A 21,099-nucleotide genomic window follows, 5' to 3' on the forward strand; every position below is an offset into this window, starting at 1 on the left:
AGAACATTCTGTTGCAACCATAGTAATTGGAGATGTCATGTAGTCCAATTGGCATTCTTTTAAAAAAATGGTAGTGAAATGAAAATTGTTCAATTAAGATGATAGGCTTATAGTGAAAAAATTTATAATGTGGTGTGATCTTGTTAATCTTGTTCTAATGTAAGAAATGGTTTGACTATCAAACTCTTTCCCTTCTCTTTGCCTAGATTATTAGATTTTTTAGAAATGCTACTAAGAATGCATTGATTTAAATAGAATTTTTATAACGCATATGAAATTGTATGTTTGCATTTGGGATTCTTATGGAAAGATGAAAGTCTTAAGCTTTAGAAAGAAATTTGCATAGTTAGTAATGTGAAAACAAATGCTTAGTGGAATTAGAGAAATATATAGGAATGATGTTATTTCCTTATGTAATGGTGAATTGTTGACAATTTCAGTACTTGTATCTAGAATAAACTTTATTTAGTTATTCATGTGGGAAGCATATTTAAAACCTTCCTTGAGTAGATGATAGTGTACTAAAAAGTACTCCCCGTAAATGTGAACAAACCAGTATTGGTGTTTTCATGTGTATTGTAAGAAACCCTTACTTGCTATATGTGCCATAGGTTGGTGAAGTAATCAACCATGGAAGATATGTTTACTTATGAGTATGGGAAACTGTACTGTTTATGTGATGTTGCTTATTTGTTACCCTACTGAGTACCAAACCTTGAGTTGCTACTAATTCAGTATGTTAAGGGGTAGCATTGCAAGTCACCATTACTTGAATAGTATGGATCGGTATATGAGTAATGTCAGTGCGAAGTGACTTTAGCTTCTCTATTTCGAGGAAAAATATAGTTATACAATGAAACTATATTAAAGGTGTACTCAATACTTTCCCTTTTTGATGAACAAATTTATAAGGATTATGTGTGGCAACCTATTCCTCTCCTTTATTTGAGCATATTGATGGTAACTCTTGAGCATAGTGGTGGTGTATTTTGGAGGATCTTTTGCCTCATCTTAATGAGAGGTGGGTTTGTCTGCATGAGCTGCCAGTTAGTAGGTGTTGTTAGACATGTGGGTGTACCTTAGCCATGTATACCTCTGGCTTACAACGAGTACCCTGTGGGGTATGTCGCTATGCGGGATGTGATGTGATACATCCATTGTGTGGCTTAACCGCTTGGAGTATTGTCATGTCGCATGACGATGTGATACAGGGTGATATCGAGGTGCACACTGTCATGCCATGTGGATGTGTGACTAGGCCGCACCACATGATGAGCTACTACAATAGCTAGACATTTGTTCCTTCCTTCCTTGTTGGTGGCTAGATGCTAGTCACATAGTGATGTTATGTGCAGTTGTGATATTCTTATTTATTTCTTTGTGGACCAGCAATTTATTATACTTTGACTTTGAAGGTTTAGCCACAATCTTGTAATCTTTTGCTTCTTGATTTGGTGTTGCAAATTCTAGATTATTTTCTTACCTTATTGTTGGAATTGATGATTTATTATCTTTATTAGTATGTACTTTGGTGGCTAGACTGGTTTATCCTTATTATTTTCGTATGCTAGTCTTGTGTTGAAATGTGAAATTCCTCTCCAAGGACATATGAGACGGTCTTGGTAGAGTGTGTACGAGGAAGTAGACGTAGGGAACCTTGAAGATGGGGGTATGTGAGGCTATGATGCAGCTAGGATCCACTACCTACCTATGTGTGGTGACTATCTCTTGGAGGCTAACCACCTTACTCATCAAGGGATGTTCACGAAGGTCTTATATGGAAGGTAGCACCGCTATGGTATGCCCTAGCACCATCGAGCCCTTGAGTGAGATGTTGGATATTTATGATCATATTATTGCTCTGAGATCAAGCGCACTAGAGATGTTGATCATGCATGTTATCTTTGATCGAGCATTAGACATGCTCACATGTGGCCTTTTGAGTTGTGCATTCTAGTTATGTGGATGGTTATTATGTATATCATGGAGTAAATTATGTTAACTTGTCACTATGTTATGGGACATAGTCATTGGAAAGGTTTTTATATGTCCAGCAAGTGTAAACAATTGAGTTATCTATGTTGCTCTTATTTCATGGAAGTTAACTTGGTTGTAGAAATTGAATTTTAAAGCTAGTTCTATGCGATAAAGTTTTATAAATAAGATGTATTGGTAAAGGAAATTGATCATGAGGGCATGTTTACCTCTTTGTAATGCATTAAATTGGTGTAATGGAAGGGAGAAAATTCTTGTTTCTCTGCTATGATTATAAATAGTTCCTAGAATATTTTAAGAAATGTACGGATTTAGATGTGTCTTGCCAATGGATAATGGCATTCGTAAAGGATTTAGCAATAATGTTTTATTTATTTATAGAAAGATTCATATGTGCAATTTGATATTTGTTGAATGACTTTTAGGGCTAATGCGTGCGACATGTGCTTCGTCTAGCCGTACAACTTCCAAGAGTAAGTCAGAACCTAGGGGGAGAGAATATAGTACCCCTACCCTAATCAGATTCTAATCTCAGTTTGACCTTGGTTAGTTTATCATGTTAAAATGTTATAATTAGATATTTTGATTTTTGTGCGTACCTATTAATGTGGTTTTCGCACCAATTCATATGCAAGATTATTAGTTCTCCTATTTAGTGTTATTAATCTTAGGCTAACACTTTCATTGAGTATAGATATGTATGCATGTATGACTCTTGGTTGCAGGAGATTTCAGGTACAGTACCGCATGGGTGCAAGGTTCGTCTCCACCTGGATTCACAGGTTTGAGTGTACCTCTTTGGTCCTTAGAATCTAGATTAGGTGGTTGTAAGACCCTCGTTTGACCATATTCATGCTCAAGTGAGCATCGTCAGTCGTCCTCAATTTTCCCTTTGGTTGGGTATGCAAGTCGTCTGTCTATTTGACTTTGTTGGGTTGCGTGTTTAGTGTGTGGTTAAATTGAGTAATTAATCCTTAGTATTTAATTTTATTTAATGTGTGTTTACGCATTAGTATTTTGGGGACTAAATTAAATAGGCTCCCTTTTTACGTGATTTATCGTTAATTAGAATTGCTCAATTCAGGTTGGTAGCAAGTTCAATTAAATGGCTAATTTCAAATAATGAATATTTTCAGTTATGCTTTTGAAATGAAAGATTTAAATTTAATTGAAATAGAATTAATTTAATCTTGTTGGCATTTTGAAATAGAAAGGTTAATTTCAAATATTTGGGAAAATCAATTTTAATTTGAAAAGCAAGTTTAATATATATGATTTGTTAAAAAGAATGATTATTTGGAGATTTATTTTAAATAAAAATGTTTTAAATCCAAAAATGAAATTTTGGTCAAACTTTTTCCCATTTAACCTAGGTTTGAAAATAATTTTTGGGGAGCATTATTTTTGGAAAATATTTTGGAAAAATATTTTTGGATGGTAAAAATTTTGGGTATATTGGGGAAAGAAGGATTTTTGGAGCTTGCAAGTTGGGCTCTCCTTCATTCTTTTCCAGGAATGCTTAATGAGGTAGATTTTGTTTATCATTTTAGTTCATTTAAAAAAAAAAATGGGTTTGGATGTTCTTCATGCATTTTTGGTTAAAATTCTCGATTGAATGCTCTAGGGATTTAGATTCATATTGGAAATTAGTTTGTAGTTTGGGCAGAGTGGGGAATAGAATTGAGAGAAATGATTCCATGCTCAATATGGATTTTCTTAAATAAATTGCTTATTTGGATGGTTATTCAACAAAATTCTTCCATTTAGAAAACCATGATCATTCTAAAAGATTTTCAATATTTGTTGTTCTTGATCATTCTGGAAATTTAATTTTGTCTCTATGTGAGACTGTATATTAATTAAAATTGGGGGTTTTAGTTTATCTTTTATTTCTTTTGGGTTATTGATTAAATTAAAATGAAATTTTATTTTATTTTGATTGGAGGCAGAATTAAGGTTTGAAGGGCAAAAGAGCCAAAGCTTAGCCCTCGCCCCCTCCCTTCCCTTCCACTCTACGGACCGCCACAAGGAGGTCTGCGACCACCAGTGGCTGCAGAGCCCTATGACCACAGGGTGGCCGCAGTGAACTGCAGCCACCGTGTGGCTGCAAAGCCCTGCGTCCACTGTGTGGACATCATGGACCTGCGTCCACCGTGGTGGCTGCAACCTCCATGGCTAGGGCACGACCACCCCACTCCCGTGGATGGGAGTGGGCCCGCAGCTGCCCCTTGATGGGTCGGTTTTTTTTTGGTTTTTTTTAAGATTAAAAGATATATACAATAAATTAAATTTAAAATTTATTTTTAATATGTTATATTATTATTAAATTTTAATTAATATATTTTATTATTATATATTAATTATTAATTATTAATTAATTTATATTTTAAATATATATTAATTGTGATAATTTATATATTAGTACATATTATTAATTATATATTAATTGTCGATTCCTTATTAGCATATATTTTCAAATATATAATAATGATTGTTTAGTTATTAATTTATTAATTTAGGCATATATAGAGAGAGATATATACTAATTAATATATTTAGATCGTGTATTTGTTTTAATATATGCAAGGGGATTATATTTCATTAGGAAATGTTTATCTATTTCTATATTTTCTTTTAATGTATATTTCCATTTTTGGAAAGTGTATATTTGTGTTGCTAGAGATGAGATTAGATTATTGCATTCGACTGAGGATGAAATGATGTTTTATTTGGAAAAATGAATATCATATGTTAGTTGATTAATCTGAAGTTTTTAGTTTATATCATTGGGTGTTCTATGTATAGAATATTCATGTTAATGTGTTTTTGGTTTAAAAACTCATGATGAAGTATTTATGTTATGTTATGATGCATATGAACTTAGCGAGTTAGAAAACCAAGAACGACCTGTACCTAGATGAGGTAGATAACTACAATCAAACTTAAATCATTTAGAAAACTTGATCGACTTTTAATGTTTAAATCAATATGGAAAAAGATTGTCTCTCCCGGTTATTGCCTATGAAAATTTAATTTTTTGTATTCACATTTGCTTAAGTGATGGCAAGACTTTGATTTGTTTGATTGGACCTCTTCATATGGTTGATTTGGGGTACTTGTTTCTGTCCTTGACCTTGAGTTTGACTATTGTCTTGAGATTGTATTGTAATCAAGTCATGTCCTTTATGCAGGTGTCGAATGATGATTTGTGGTTGATCATAGTTGGTCAGGTCTCTAGTTAGAGTACCGTCAGTCAGTGCACCTCATATGAAGTCGTGTTTGACCAAATGGTTGTTCCCTCTAATTTTAATTCTGTTTGCTTGACCTTGTGTATGCATGGGTTTAGGAGTTTGTTGAGTATGGTCTAGTGTCGTATGGGAAAGTAGCTTTCTATTGGGGGTCGTGCCCAAAGTGGTTACTAGGTAACCCATCGAAAGTGTGTCTAATAAGTGAAAACCTAATAGCATATTAGAGAGTTAGTTAATGAATTACTAAGTAAGATAATTGTGTGTCACATATGGGATGAGTGCTAACACAGACTTGACATGCAGTGAGAAGGTCTGAAATGGAAAACCATCATCCTTGTCTTCATGAAAGGATGTGTGGGTCCACATGAGGCTTGGATGGGTCAGAGGTTCAGAATAGGTTGGTAAGGTAACCCAGTGGATGGGGCCGGAACCAATGAAGACCTGCCATGGTAACCATACCATGTTATGTGATGACACTTGTCCCTTATGCTCGCTAGTGTTTTGTTGTGTTGTCTAGATAGGAGCATAGTTGTGGAGTCATCCTATTGCTTATGCCCTTGTGAGTACCTGATATCATGTTAGACCTTGGGTTGCTTATGATGGGTTGTGAAGACTTAGTTTCATGGATGCTCCAATGGATCTTTGTTTTTGCTTCTATTATGTTCAGTTGGATCCTATCCTATTCACGGATCATTTATGTATTTATTGGACCGATGTGGTCGTATGTATTATTGGTTATGTTCTGCTTGATGGAAAGATTGTAATAATGTTAACCTTATGTGTTCTTCACTATTATTTAATTATCAAAGGGGTCTTGCAGTTGAGCAGACCCAGAGATGTAGCCCTCTAGGGGTGAACTCCGAGATCATTTTGGTGGTATGTGGTGTTTTGCATTCTTATGTTTCTTTTTAATTTAGCATGTATGGATGGCATTATGTTAGAAAGTATGATGTGGATTAGATGAAGTTAATCTTACAAGCATGTATGTAGTCATCTTATTAAAATTCAGTAATTTGAATCATGAAAGAATGTAGATTAAAATAAAGGAATATATTCAGTTATTGATAATGCAATTAAAGTATGCATGGAAAGTATTCGTTAGTCGATCTTGAAATTAAAGCATGAAATGAAATTAGATGCATGACTTATGTTTTAATATAAGTTTGAGTGTAATGTATGGTTAAATTTATATTAGATGAATTTTAATCATGTTTTCTATATTTTTAACCGCAATGGATGAACCTTATCATGTTATCTATAATATTAATTTACTGAAGAAAATTATCCTATGTTTAATTTTTATCATATCATTAAGTTAATCAACTTAATTGGATTAATTAAGCATGAGTTGAGTTAAATGTTGAATTAAGTAATCGCATTGGTAAACTCTTTAGGTGTTATTTGAAGTCTTCAACTATGTAATCTTAACTTATGATATCTTATTGTATCATTGTGTTGTGTTTAATTTAAAAAAAAAAAATTATCCGCACTCTATTCTTGTGTGTTAGCTTAATCCCTTTGGGGTTTCCTGGCAGGGTATTACATATCACTTGAAACTAATCACCATTTGCTTCTCCTTGTTCTCCTCACTTAGGGGGCAAGGATTTTCACTCCTTTCCCTTTCTTTCTTTCTTTCTCATTTATCATTATCTCATTTAGGGACTGCATTTTTCATATGTGATTATCATTTCTTACAATGGTATGCTTTTATAATTAATCCCCCTTGTGGAATATATAATTCTTTTTCTCTCTTCATTTCAAAGATTACCACTTCTTAAGACGTGTATTTTACATTTACTAATGTCTTTTCTTGGATACATCCATGTAAGTTCATTGCACATTTTCTTATGTTTAATCTCTCTCTAGTAGATTATGTAAGCTCTTCTCATTGTCCCTTAGCTTGGGGGGAAATGATCCTTCTCTCTCTCTTTCTCTAGGGATCCAATTTTCTCTATTAAGTAGATGGTGTGAATTTTATTACTTGATGGAATTCCTTGTATGGAATTGTTGTTATTCACTCAAGGATTCTTTCCTATACAAAAGATGTTCTTCCTTGATTACAACCTATTTTATACTTGGTAATGTACATCTATGATAAATCCAGCCATCCCTCTGGGGGATAAAAGTGAGTCATCCCTCATCAACGATCCCTTTCACCTAAAAAGAGGAGGAAGGATGGAATTCTTGTTCTTTCCTTTTCTTGTTCTAGAAGATGTTATATTTGTCTAAGACAAATCCTCTTGGGGGTAGATGTCTTTTGAACAAAGATCTCTTCTCCTTCAAGGATCACTTTTACACTTACAACAAGATATCTTTTTTCAACTACCTTACCCTTGCTTGAAGAGTATTCCCTCTCTATCTTGGATTTATGATATTGTTGCATAGCGGATATCTTCTTTGTGATGAAGTTTACTGCTCCTTCATACTATACTTCTCTCATGCATTGAACCAGAGGGAAGCCTCTTAGAGAAAGATGTCATCACTTTTCTTGTACAGTGGGCCAAGCTTGGAAGTAGAGGGAAGCCTCTTCGAGAAAGATGTCATCACTTTTCTCTTGTACAGTAGGTCATTCTTGGAACCAGAGCATAGTCTCTAAGAGTGAGATGACGCCACTTTTCTTTTATGTGGGGTGGTTATTCTCGAAACCAGACCACAGACTCTTAGAGAGGGATGTCACGCCTGCCTTGACACTTGTACTATACATTCTATATAGGTTGTAGCGTACTTGGGCATAAAAACCTATGAGGCTCTTTGAACCTCACTTGCACACACATGCATGAGGTTGAGTGGAACTAACGGTGTTCTCACTCTCTCCCTTTACATGGATCACCTAGACAGGCTCTAGGGGCAAGATTTTCCATGTCCTTCTCTCCATGGATCACCTAGTTTTGGGGGCGAGATGTCCACGGTTTCTTACTTCTCCTTTCCTCTCATGAACTCATAGTTTTACTACTGATAGTTCATGGATGATGTCATCTTTTCTCTTTTATGTGATCGCTCATGTTTATGTGATGACATTAGTCTTTGTGTCTTTGTTAGTTTGTCGTCTCATGTTTAGTTCTTGTCATGTGTCTTTTTTGTGATTTGTCTTTGTTTTATGTGTGTCTTGTTTCTTTTTGTTTTGCGTTCTCCTACATACGTTGACATGAGTTGAGACCCTAAGTGGGGCCTAAATGTGGTGTCATAAAATTGGGCCTCCTCCAATTTTAACCACATTTTAGGTCCTCTCCTTGATGAAGAAATATTCTTCCCTAACTGAGACCTATTCCTGTATTTTTGTCCCTTCACCCTTCCTCCTTCATGACCTGTGTCTTCTCTAGACCTTGGTCAGGCCCCAAAATAAGGAAGGATAGGGGTGTGGCACCCCTATCCCCCTAGGACAAGGGTGTGGTGCCCTTGTCCCCACCACTTAGGGTGGCCCTATGTCAGGTCTGTTCGGTCTCCTATGCATAATTTGTCTTCAGGGTTTGCAATTCCTCCTTGTCGGCCTTTGGTGGTTGAAAATTAATCCTTGAGGCATGTATAAAAAGGAATTCAATTCCCTCATTCAAAGATGAATGATAAGGGGATAGAGGGCATACAGATAAGAGATGGGATTTCAAGGTCATCATCAAGCATTCAAGTATTCTTCATTAATCCATTGGAACAACATTACAACATTCATTTGCAAGTATGTGTGTTTGTTAGGGTTTTGCCATGTTACATGCCATTTCATACAACATTTGTGGCTACATTGTAAAGCAATCATCATCAACAATTTGCAGATCTACAAGGTATACATTTCCATTGTTTACATTCAAGCATTTGCAATTACTTTCTTTAAAGGTTGATTCCTCAACCAGGGTTGACTAAGGAAAACCCCCATCCACAACCATTCTCCCTCTCTTTTATGTGTGTAGGTTGTAGGTGTGCAACTTTAATTGTAGGTTTGGGATTCATTTACAAAGATGGAAGAACCCTTTTCATTTCGCAAATTTTGTGGAGGACCACATACATTCCCACCACAATTATGATGACTTTTCTCTAGATTTGTAGGGCAGATCCGTATCAGTCTAATTACCTCAGATCCAAAGTTACAACGATTCTGAATTGGTAGCTCCTCATTTCACTCATTTTCTCTCTCTTTTTCATATATTCAACAAGTCAACTTTCTCATTTACAAAAGAGGGTAAATCACATATCAACCCTTGTCATCCTCTTGAAATTCACATCCTTGTTTCCGTTGGATTTGGATTTAGAAGATTCAAGCCCCTCTTTTGAATGTAAAGTTCTCCCAAGTGAAAACCATTCTAGTGGCTTCCTTTCTCTCTCCTAGATGGGGAGTCACTAGGATCCAATTTTCCACTTTAAACCTAGATCTTTTCTTCAAGCTCTCCAAAATACTAATCATTCCACTAAAAAGGTAAGTGTGCATCTCTTCTCCCAATCTGTCTGTCGAAACAAGTTGATTGAGAGAATCTTTAGCATCTTGTATGCTACTCTTTAAATAATCTATCTAACTGATAAGACTCCTTACTTCACCTAGTCTACCCAAAAAAATTTCCTTCTCTTGATTAAGACTCTTAATCTTATTCAAAATACTCAAAATTTGTGGTTCAAAACTGCTTGTCAAGACTAATTTGAGTGCATAGGACTATGATATGCCAGCAAGTTGCCCTTGCATTCTTTAATTTTCTTGTCAATATCTATAGAAAACTTAGGAAAAATTAGACATGACTTGTATATAGTACCACCTCCATCAGGTGCAGCTTGAATACTATTCATAGTAGTTATTAAATTGACTCTATCATCCTCAATCATCTTCAAAAATATTTTCTATCTCATAGGATTAAACTAATTTAAAATCCTATTATTGTTTTCCTTCTCCAAGGACTCAAAATGAGAACCAAAAGCATTCAACATACTCTTAAGCTTATGAGAGGGATTAGATGTGTCCGGTTTGAAAGATGGTAAACTTTTCTCCAAGACATCTCCTGCCAATGTTATCAACTCTTTGTCTGTTGAATGGAACTTAAGTAAGTCCTTACTGGATTTGGCTTAGGAGAGAGTTTGTAACTTCAATGCTTCAATCGAATATAGAGAGATCAGATCAATAGGCCCTTGACCAAAATCATTTGAATCAGTAGAAACTTTTTTTCCTTTATCAGGTGCTATGTCTCTTGCCACTAGTATAGGGGCCTAGTCTTCCTTCTCCTCTCCTTTCTCCTTTTCTACTACCTCAAAACCAGCATCATTACCATCATCTTTATCCTTATCTGCATCAATTATCTCCTCAACTGCCTTTTCTAAAACAACTTTAATTACTAAAGGTTCCTATTCAACTTCACCAGAGATATCATTAGTTGCATCAACATCATCAACTATGGTCTATACCCTAGGTTGCTCTTTCCGAATATCTTTCTCAAATGATTGATCTTTTTTCTTGTTAGGAATAGCTTCATGCACTTTTAAAACATATGTGTCATGTGATTTCTCTCTCAGATGAGTGCCATCAGGTGTCGGGTTCACATCAATCCTATGATCTATCAGAAATTGTCTCCAAATTGTCTTTGTTTCTTTGGTCACCTCATCTATTTTTCCAATCATAAGCTTATTAACTCTCTTCTTACTTCATAATATTTCCTTTTCAATCTTTAATAATATAATAACTTTATCTTTAGAAATGACAAATGATAGATTAACTAATACATACTCTTTTATCCTTTCATTCTCTAGACTTGTTGTATGCCTCCTAACATCCAAAATGTCATACAGAATTTTGGGGATCATAGATGATAGTTCTATTAATGTCTTTCTATATTCATCCATGTGCTATAAAATTGCCTCTTCTATAGCTCTTTGATATTTGTCATCAAAATTTTCATATTATATAGGCACATTCTTCAAAATACCATCTTTAAGAACTTCATCAATTATTTGTTTCAGGTTCATTGGGGGCACAACTTCATATGTACCTTGTACTTTGCCAAATTATAGAGCTTCATCCAATTCTAATTGTTGCTTCTTGCTTGCTCTATATTTTTCAGATGACTCAATTTCAACTCTTGGCTTCTTTGATGGTTGGGATCCTCTGGATTCAGGCTTCTTCACCACTCTGGCATAAGTAGTTGTCTTCTTTACCTCTCTGACCTCTTCATAAAATTTGGTTTGTTCCTCAGCAGCTACATATTTTCTTGTTGGTTTCTCTTTCTTTCTCTTCTCTACTCCACCAGTTGATTTTTTTGTGGCTTAGGTGGAGGAATGGACTTCTTCAAACTAGAGGTAGGTGTAGACTAAGAATTTCTAGGCTTTGATTGCTTGGGAGGAGTGAAGACAGGTTTTGACTTTTTGGACTTTGCCATGTCCTCCTCTATTAGTGTGTTTTTCTCTCTAGCCCTTTTCATAGCCTCCTTGGATATACCCATTTTCTCTACTATCTCCTCAACTTCCTTTCTTACTTTCCTCTTCCTCTTTGGTTCAGTAAAATTATTATGCAAGTCTAAGTCTCTTTCCTTGTATGTATCGAATCTTTCTTCTTTTTCATCTATCGGCTAACTCAACAAGTATTGAGCATATGCATCAAGTTTATTTGCATCCACCTCATACCCTATGGGCATTATCCAAATAGTTCTAGGATCAACTACCTCCATATGACATTGATCCTTGTCAACCATGAATTAAATTGTTTTCTCATATTTCTCAACAATATCCTTAGGGATCTTTTCTCTTCTTTGCATCATTACTTGAAATGATTTGAAATATCCCCACAAAGCAAATTTCTATGCTACAGTATCACCTAATCCTTGCAAACCTTCCTTTATTTGAACTGCCACTAGCTTATCATATAAGCCCATTGAACCTTTCCAATACCAGGGATTTTATTCAAGAAATACAGTGTCAAGAAACAAATCAAGTAACCAAATTTGAATACATGTTTCTTATCTTGCTTTATCTTCTTCAGATTGCTCAATAGCTCACTGAGAAGAACTCTGCAGAGATCATACTTCTTGTCTTCCTTAAGTACTTTATAAGTGGCAAATATGCCAATACCAAATACTCAATTCTGCCTATTGGATGGATATACCTTATATCCCATCACCATTGAAGCAAATCTTACATCATGCTCTATGATATCATTGATTGTAATTGATTGACTATCATGCTAGGATCTAGTAACCGCATTCACAATGGTGTTCTGAACTTTGCTTAGACTAGGGATCTCACTGGTTGAATTCAAATAGGTAGCTACTTGAAAGACTTGCTTCATGATCTTATGAGGTCGGTCCAGCCATACAAACTCATTGTGGATTCAGCTAAGGATATATCTTACCCATTCAGGCTCATGAAACATTGAGAAATGAACAAATTGGATGAAACCATTGTCCTACAATGAATTGAATTCTCGATTCAAATTTCCCATTCCATCCATCATATGCTTGGTATGCAGTGAGAGAATGTCCGCATTTCCAAGTTCTTTAATGTTATAGTGGATGTATGCCCTAATATCTTTGTTATGTATTACTCCATATAGAATAGAGGAAAAAACACCTTCCAGATCATCTTCAATAGATTTGAATGAATGTCTTTTGAACACAATTCTTGCTCTCTTAGTAATCTCAACTACCAAGGGATTCGTAACACTAGATGCAAATGCCATTTTAAAATTAGGGTATGAAAATATAGCTCCCAAACATATAAATACATTTTCAATCTCAAATAGATACAAGAAATCTCTTACTAATCACTTCAATCTTAGTTATCACTACTCAATCTCATTTTCCTTTGTCTTCTGCACTTACTCTTTGTTCACAATGTGAGGAATGAGTGATTGAAATGCCTTTTTATCCATCAAAAACCTAACTTAAAGTTATAATAGATGCATAACCCTAAAAGATTTTGAATACCCTACATCTTCAAAAATTCATCATCGGATACTTAGATAGACATGAAATCTTCCAAATATCAATTGCATAGCTAATCTCCATCATCTACAACCATCCTCGATCAGTTACAGATCTTTAAAAGGTGGGTTCTAAAGATCTGGATGAAAAGCTTCCCCCTAAGGCATTAGGCCTTAGTTAATGAATGAGGTTCCAACATCAAAATCAAGTGTGGAACCATTCTAGACATTTGAATCTTCCTTCTTAACTCACATCTTCTTATGTTGATCTTTGATCTCTTCTAGTTTAGCTTTTTCCTTTTCATCTAATCTATTCTTGTTTACTGGGCCATTGTTGTTCATGTTCTTTCTTCTATAATATTTTGCAATATGACCGGATTTGTTGAATGCATAGCAAACAACATTTCTCTGCATAGGCTTGAAATTCATCTGATTTGATCTCATCTTGCATTGGTTAGAAATATTTCCAAACATTCCACATGCATAACATCTTTTATTCTGAAAATTGTTCACCATTCTGCACATATATTACTTATGACCGAAGTTGTTGCATATGAAACATTGACCAGTAAAGGTAGGACAACTATTCATCACATTATTCATCATCCCATTATTCATCTTATTTCTGCATTGACTTTCCATAAGACCAAATTTACCACAAATAAAGAATTTACCATTGAATTTATAGGCATTAGGTTGTCTTACCGAAGGTTCCTTGTTCTTTTGTTGATGATTGCTTTGTCCAGAACCAGAGGATTCTCCTTTCTCATATCCTAGTCCTCGCATGTCTTTCCATGTCTTTGACTTTCTAGCATCTCATCCAACCAAGATGAGCTAGCTTTGAATTTTTCTTTGTACTCATTAGCAGTAGAAAGCTCATCTCTCATAATTATAATCTTCCTTTCAAGTTCTTGTCCACCATTTTTGCATTGTACCAATTCAAGCTTCAACTTATCATTCTCATAGTTTAATCTACAACATTCATCAGATCTATCCTTCAATGACTGAGTTAGGGTTTCTTCATTCTTCTTCTAGTCTTCAATCTCCTTTGTCAGCTTCATCATAATGGATTACATCTCATTATTCTGGACTTTGTTCTCTCTAGAAAGATTCTCACATTCATCTATCTTGTTTTGTAGGGCTTGATTGTCAATGCTTTATTCTTCTTTCTCCTTCAGTTTGTCCATCAGCTCCTTTCTCTTTACTCTAGAAGTTCTCACTTGATCTTTTATTGTTTCAATGAAGTCTTCAGCTGCATTCAGGTTTCTTTTTAGGGAATTTACTTCTTTTCTTATTGCATCAAGATCTTCAAGTGCCACACTAAGTTGTCTCTGCAAACCAAAGTTGATTGATTCAATCTTTTGGATCTTCCTCAAGATGTTAGGCTTCTTCTGAGGAACTAAGATCTGATACCAATTGTTGGAATCAACAAACACTGAGAGGGGGGCTGAATCAATATTTTACAATTTGCAAACTTGTTAAGATGATCCTTAAACCACCAGATGCATATGAATGAAAGAAAAATGTAGAAACATAAAGTAAACAACCACACAACCATAACACAGAGATTTTTTACTGGAAACCCGAAAAGGGAAAAACCATGGTGGGATTTGAACCCACAATATTATTATACTATGGCTAGAAGTACAATAATATTACATAAGGGGAATGCACTTGCATTCAGGCACACTTCTTAGAGCTCACTGCTCAATTACAAAGGGCTACAAATCGAAGGAAGGCTCACTACCTTACAAGCTGGGTATGTGCAGGATCATGGTGTGCCAGAACAGGCCCTTAAGTGGCAATGAAATTTCAGAAAAATCAGAGTTATGCAACTTGACATGAAAATTTGAATAAGTTGTGAACATTATTTTTAAAATATGTAAGAAGAGAATATATAGAAAATTGAATGTAGTTTCTAAGCTACTAGTTTTTTTTTGGAAAAAAAAAATCCTCTTTGATGAAAATTTCAAATTTCAATGCAATGGTACTAAAATTTCAGGAAAAAAATAAGAAGTAGACGTATGTCTAACCACCCTAATCACAATCAAATCTTAATATTTTTTTATAATATTTATAATACAAGTATTAGACTCATGTCCAGATGTGACACATTTTTTAAAAAAAATTTATGAGTTAAATAATTATTTATGATTTTTTTACTACAGCTTTTCAGAAATTCAGAAACTCCTACGTCTAACCACCTTAACTTGGTCAAAACCTTATGAAATTTAATTTTTTTTAATTTTTCCCTATAGTAGACAAAGTATAGGATGTGACGCATGTTTCGGTTTCAAAAAATGATATACCGTTTGAAAGTTATGAGTGTTTTTCAATCAGTATATCAATCAGGACTATTGTTAGAATTCAATTAGAAAATAAATAATAATTATTTACTAAAGTCGAAATAAGACAAGCCTTATATTGTTGGAAAGTTGGGAACGTCCTTAAAAAACCCTTTTCATTTTATCAATTTTGGCTACAAAAAAAGTCATCAGCCACCAGTGTAAAGTCTGGAAAATCAAGGAATACTGAAAAACACATTTTTTTAGTTGACTTTCCAGGCTTGTCACATCCAAGCCTAATACCAAAGCATTCCTGAGCCAAAATTTGAAATTTGAAAATTTGAGTACAAAAATCAAATATTGGATTTTATCCGATATCCAATTTTTGTACAAAAATTTGCAGTCCCCAAAGAATTTCCCTTTGCTGCCATTTATGAAGTAAACTGCCACATGGCAGAAATCTGATATCCGATTAAATTGGATATTAGATTTTATTGGTCATATTTTAGAGAGAGAGAGAAGGAGAGGGAGAGAGGGAGAAACAGAGAGAGAGAGGAGAGAGGGAGTGAGGGAGAAAGAGAGATAGAGAGACAGAGAGACAGAGAGAGACAGAGAGAGAGACAAAGAGATAGAGAGAGAGAGGAGGAGAGGGAGGGAGAGAGAGAGAGAGAGAGAGAGAGAGAGAGAGAGAGAGAGAGAGAGAAAGAGAGAGAGAGAGGAGGAGAGGGAGAGAGAGAGAGGGAGGGAGAGAGGTAGAGGGAGGAGATGGAGAGAGGGAGAAAGCAAGGGAGAGAGAGAGAGAGAGGAAGAGAGGGAGAGAGAGAGAGAGAGAGAGAGAGAGAGAGAGAGAGAGAGAGAGAGAGAGAGAAGAGGAGAGGGAGGGAGAGAGAGGGAGAGAGGAGGAGGAGAGGGAGAGAGAGAAGGAAGGAGAGGGAGAGAGAGCAAGAGAGGGAGAAGGAGAGGCAGAGAGAGAGGGAGGGGGAGAGAGAGAGAGAGAGAGAGAGAGAGAGAGAGAGAGAGAGAGACACCAAAGGACCCCTTAAGACACAATATGACCCAAAGTAACCTAATATGGTGTCATTAGGGGTCATATGGTGTCCTAAGAGGTCATAAGGGTTCATGGGACACCATATGACCCCTATGGACAGCATATGACCCCTAACGACACCATTGGACCCCTTAAGATACCAAATCATGTCATTAAGGGTCATATTGTGTCCTACGACCCTATAAGACACAATATGACCCCTGATGTTATGATTTTGTGTCTTAAGGGGTCGATTGGTGTCATTAGGGGTCATATGGTGCCTTGTGACACCATAAGACCCCTTAAGACACCAAATTATGTCGTTAGGGGTCATATTGTGTCCTACAACCCCATAAGACACAATATGACCCCTAACGACATGATTTGGTGTCTTAAGGGGTCCTATGGTGTCATATGGTGTCCCATGAACCCTTATGACCTCTTAGGACACCATATAACCCCTAGTAACACCATATTGGGTTGCTTTGGGTCATATTGTGTCCTAAGGGGTCATATTGTGTCTTAAGGGGTCCTATGGTGTCCCAAGACACCATATGACCCCTATGGACACCATATGACCCCTAACGACACCAAATCATGTTGTTAGGGGTCATATTGTGTCCTTTGACCTCGTAAGACACAATATGACCCCTAATGAAATGATTTGGTGTCTTAAGGGGTCCTATGGTGTTGTTAGGGGTCATATGGTGTCTTGTAACACAATAGGACCCCTTAAGACACCAAATCATGTCATTAGGGGTCATATTTACACCATAGGACCCATTAAGACATAATATGACCCCTTAGGACACAACAATATGGTGTCATTAGGGGTCATATGGTGTCCTAAGATGTCATAAGGGTTCATGGGACACCATATGACCCCTATGGACACCATATGACCCCTAACAACACCATAGGACCCCTTAAGACACCAAATCATGTCTTTAGGGGTCATATTGTGTCCTACAACTCCATAAGACACAATATGACCCCTAATGTTATGATTTGGTGTCTTAATGGGTCCTACGGTGTCATATGGTGTCCCATGAACCCTTATGACCTCTTAGGACACCATATGACCCCTAGTGACACCATATTGGGTTGCTTTGGGTCATATTGTGTCCTAAGGGGTCATATTGTGTCTTAAGGGGTCCTATGGTGTCCCAAGACACCATATGTCTCGTATGGACACCATATGACCCCTAACGACACCAAATCATGTCGTTAGGGGGTCATATTGTGTCCTACGACCCCGTAAGACACAATATGACCCCTAATGACATGATTTGGTGTCTTAAGGGGTCCTAAGGTGTTGTTAGGGGTCATATGGTGTCTTGTGACACCATAGGACCCCTTAAGACACCAAATCATGTCATTAGGGGTCATATTTACACCATAGGACCCCTTAAAACACAATATGACCCCTTAGGACATAACAATATGGTGTCATTAGGGGTCATATGGTGTCCTAAGAGGTCATAAGGGTTCATTGGACACCATATGACACCTATGGACACCATATGACCCCTAACGACACCATAGGATCCCTTAAGACACCAAATCATGTCGTTAGGGGTCATATTATGTCCTACAACCTTGTAAGACACAATATGACCCCTAATGTTATGATTTGGTGTCTTAAGGGGTCCTATGGTGTCATATGGTGTCCCATGAACCCTTATGACCTCTTAGGACACCATATGACCCCTAGTGACACCATATTGGGTTGCTTTGGGTCATATTGTGTCCTAAGGGGTCATATTGTGTCTTAAGGGGTCCTATGGTGTCCCAGGACACCATATGACCCCTATGGACATCATATGACCCCTAACAACACCAACTCATGTCATTAGGGGTCGTATTGTGTCCTACGACCCTATAAGACACAATAGGACCCCTAATGACATGATTTGGTTTCTTAAGTGGTCCTATGGTGTTGTTAGGTGTCATATGGTGTCTTGTGACACCATAGGAACCCTTAAGACACCAAATCATGTCGTTAGGGGTCATATTTACACCATAGGACCCCTTAAGACATAATATGACCCCTTAGGACACAACAATATGGTGTCATTAGGGGTCATATGGTGTCCTAAGAGGTCATAAGGGTTCATGGGACACCATATGACCTATATGGACACCATATGACCCCTAACGACACCATAGGACCCCTTAAGACACCAAATCATGTCGTTAGGGGTCATATTGTGTCCTAAGACCCTGTAAGACATAATATGAGCCCTAATGTTATGATTTGGTGTCTTAATGGGTCCTATGGTGTCATATGGTGTCCCATGAACCCTTATGACCTCTTAGGACACCATATGACCCCTAGTGACACCATATTGGGTCTCTTTGGGTCATATTATGTCCTAAGGGGTCATATTGTGTCTTAAAGGGTCCTATGGTGTCCCAAGACACCATATGACCCCTATGGACACCATATGACCCCTAACGACACCAAATCTTGTTGTTAGGGGTCATATTGTGTCCTACGACCTCGTAGGACACAATATGACCCCTAATGACATGATTTGGTGTCTTAAGGGGTCTTGTGGTGTCATTAGGGGTCATATGGTGTCTTGTGACACCATAGGACCCCTTAAGACACCAAATCATGTCGTTATGGGTCATATTTACACCATAGGACCCCTTAAGACACAATATGACCCCTTAGGACACAACAATATGGTGTCATTAGGGGTCATATGGTGTCCTAAGAGGTCATAAGGGTTCATGGGACACCATATGACCCCTCTCTCCTCTCTCTCTCTTTCTCCCTCTCTCCTCTCTCTCTCTCTCTCTCCCTCCCTCTCCTTCTCTCCATCCCCCCTCTCTCTCTCCCCCTCTCCTTCTCTCCCTCCTCTCTCTCTCTCTCTCCTCTCTCTCTTTCTCCCTCTCTCCCTCTCCTTCTCTCTCTCTCCCTCTCTGTCTCTTTCTCTCTCTATGTCTTTCTCCCTCTCTCTCTCCCTCTCTCTCTCTCTCTCTCTCTCCCCCTCTCTCTCTCTCCCTCTCTCTCTCCCTCTCCTCCTCTCTCCCTCTCTCTCTCCCTCTCTCCCTCTCTCTCTCTCTAAAATATGACCAATAAAATCCGATATCCGATTTAATCGGATATCGGATTTCTGCCATGTGGCAGTTTAGCTCATAAATGGTGGCAACAGTTCATAAATGGCGGCAACAGGAAATTTTTTTTGGGACCACATATTTTTATACAAAAATCAGATATCGGATAAAATCCGATATTTATCCGATATCCAATTTTAGTACTAAAAAAAAAAAAGGGTTTGTGGGCCATTTTGTAGATTGCAACAGTCGATAGTCTGGGTCCTATGTTTTATGTCGAGGATCATGGGGTTTCAGATAGCTAGAGACAAATTTGTGCTTTTGGGAGATTCTTAAAGTGAAAACTTACATTGTCAATCACAAAGGAGCATATGTGTGGAGGGAAATGGGGAGTAGTAGTCATCAAAAGTCTAAACGCAAAAGAAAACTTTCAAATGACCAAGTTGAAGTGTATAGAGAAAGAGATAGAGAATGATATAGGAGGAGAAGACAAGGTATGTTAAATATTGCTAATATTACTTCAACTAAAGAGGAAATTGAAATTGAAAATGTAAATTTTAAAAGTGAAAATATTGAAAATTTTCAAAATGTTGAAAGTGATAATGAAAATGCTCAAAATGTGGAAAATTTTGACATAGGAGGTGAAAATGTGGAAAACTTTAACATTGAAGGTGGAATTGCCTCACCAAGTTAACCATATGTAACACCTAATTACTTTAGAAATGAAGACCCTCTCATGGATGAAAGACAAATTCCAAATCCAAGACCTTCAAGAACCCCAAAATGGTTATTTGAAATCGATGTGAACATTATTGCGAATCTTGAAGGCAAGAGGTCAACAAGAACCGTTCGGTTGTGGGCTACAGAACTTTTCAACCAAAATTTTAGCAATAAGACATTAACCGAGAAATGCTAACTCTTTTTTCAATTGCTAAAGATGATAAAGATGAGACCATTGCAAAAGAAATTGAAGATTTGTATGAACAAGAAGACGGAGAGAAATTCTATTATTGCAAAAAATCTATTTGACACTCTCAATTCTATTGGAAAGAATACCAAAGAAAGAGATAAGAGAGCTGCTCGAAGAGTGATTACAACCTCCTTAGTAATCCATCAATTGAGGAAGGCTCGTCAAATGAGACAAACTTGTGTTGATTTTAACATAAATCGTAAAACTTTGGATAGAGCACCTGCACGAAGACAAAGACTTGACGATCCACTTCAACAAGATACATGGGCATTTGGTGGGAGCCTTCCACGTGTTGATAGAAATTTGATTGACAATGTGAAGGAAGAGATTCAACAATTTTGGCACTCTAATTCTAGAGTGTCACCCAATGTAAAGAAAGTTTTGAAATTAAGAATCGACAACTGAGACCGCACACTGCATCCCAAACATTTCTTGGAATCAAGCCAAAGAATGTTGTACAAAAAATTTTGTGAATTACATCCAACTTTGCAAATATCACAAAGGGCTTATTGGCACTATTGTATCAGTGGTTGATTTTGTAGAGAACTATACATTGCAACCACAAAATGAGGTATAGTCTCAATACTACAATTCAGTCCAGATTGCTATTTTTGTTCACATTACATATA

Source organism: Cryptomeria japonica, chromosome 7, assembly GCF_030272615.1.
Source record: "Cryptomeria japonica chromosome 7, Sugi_1.0, whole genome shotgun sequence".
NCBI classification, from domain to species: Eukaryota; Viridiplantae; Streptophyta; class Pinopsida; order Cupressales; family Cupressaceae; genus Cryptomeria; species Cryptomeria japonica.